Source organism: Pinus tabuliformis, chromosome 5_2, assembly GCF_031772625.1.
Source record: "Pinus tabuliformis cultivar Carrire ecotype Pingquan chromosome 5_2, CPIR1, whole genome shotgun sequence".
In the NCBI taxonomy this organism is placed as follows: Eukaryota; Viridiplantae; Streptophyta; class Pinopsida; order Pinales; family Pinaceae; genus Pinus; species Pinus tabuliformis.
The window spans coordinates 243848740-243850638 of NC_142306.1; positions in this window are offsets into that span (position 1 = coordinate 243848740).

Sequence of the window (1899 nt, forward strand, 5' to 3'; positions counted from 1 at the left end):
CTAGGAATCCCTTGGTGAGTTGTAGTAAAGCCTGAGGAAGCCCTGGTTGTTTTATTGTAAGTCCCACATTCATGCTTGGAATATGGCACGGGGGTGATTCGCTGAAAGAAATATTTGGTTCATCCTAATTTTTAATCGGGTGATACGTGGAAGTCATTGGCTTGGTTGGATCTTGCATATGCTAATAAGAGCTATTTTCCTCTGGTGTATTATGTGTAAATGTTCCTATTATTATGTGATTATAATGGTTGTTCTATTATTTTTATTATGTTGGTTATATGTTGGTTATAAGCATAGTTTTATGACAGATTTTAGCCATGGATCTCATCATGTTTTGATTAGTAAATGAATGAATAATGAATGTATGACCTAATAGATGATAATGCAACTATTATGAGAGGGCATCAGACCTTCTTGACAAATCTCAGATAAGTATGAAGTCCCTATGCTCAGATGTGTTTATATGACCTATAGATTACATGTTCATGATGTGTTTGATGGAATGTCTATCATGGCTAGGCCTTGTCAGGTCAGGTCCTTGTTCAATTTTTGCTTTAGAGGCCTTTTCATAATGTTATTTATCATTTATGGAAGTTTCATGAAGTTCTGAGCAGAGGCATGAGTCCTAGCCCTGAAAAAGTGAAAAAGTGACTTAGAATTTGGGGTCATTGGCACATAACTGCCTGAAAAAGGCCACAATCGCATGGAGGCCTTGTTGTGGGAGCAACTGGAGGGTCTCAATCACATGGAAGGATTTTCATGGGAGAGAATGGGGGTCTAGTTCAGAAAAATATCAAGTTCTCTTAGGGGTTGGACACCTGGAGGAGTTGGTTGTCTCCTAAAGGTTTTGTAGCTCCTAAGGAAGGTCAGTTCGGTTTTGTTTAGTCGATTCCACTTCCTTAACTATACTTGGGGAGTTGAATCATATCATAGTAACTCTTTTTCATATGTTTACCACGGTGGACCAATTAGCTTGGGCAACTGTGGGGGGAGGGTGTTACAAAGTGGTATCAGAGCATGGTTGACCCCTTGGACTAGATGGGTGGAATGTGTTTGTCATGCATGAATTTCGGTTGCATATGTGTTATTTATGTCTGTGGTCTATGTGCTTGTTGTGTGTGCATTGTGGTGGTCATTGTTGCATTTGTGTCGCCATGTGGAAGAGGATGGTGTTTTTATTGGATGTGGTTGTCATGAGTGCATATCGGTTATGCATTTGTTATGCATGTTAGTGTCTATATGTCATTATGCATGCATTGTCATAGTTATGGTATAATCATGTATGGTAAGTGGATAATGGTTGAAATGGTGTCTATATACTGATATGATTATTTTATATATACATGTATTGGGCTAATCTAGTTGATCTTGCAGACGAGATATCCTCCCTTGAACTATACTGAGGTATGTTGATTATGTTTATATTTTGGTTTAGATGCCATGGTATACTTGCAAGAAGAAGATAAAAGATGACTAGCAAGATGGTAGACTACAATTCATGGGACTCTCCCATATATCAAATGAGCAGCATGGTGATGGCACTCTTCCAACATAGAAGACACGTTGAGAAGTTTAAAGGCATAAATAAGAAGTTGCAAAGTAGATAATGACAAAATCATTCAAGCACAGGAGAAACAAGTAGAGGTTAATGCAGCTATCCTTCAGAGTTTTTCAAATCTATAGATACAGGAACCCCTTAGGATCATCCATGGGCAGGAGGATAGGACTAATGGGGCATATGGCAGTAGGTCTCATGGTGGACATAGGTCAGATAGAGATGACACAATTAGAGATGGAAAGTTCTTAGATACACTGGATATGAGAGGTGATCAACATAGGTTCTATTCTAGTTCTAGTTCTGACAAGTATCATGGTCATCATCGTTATCATCCTTATAGG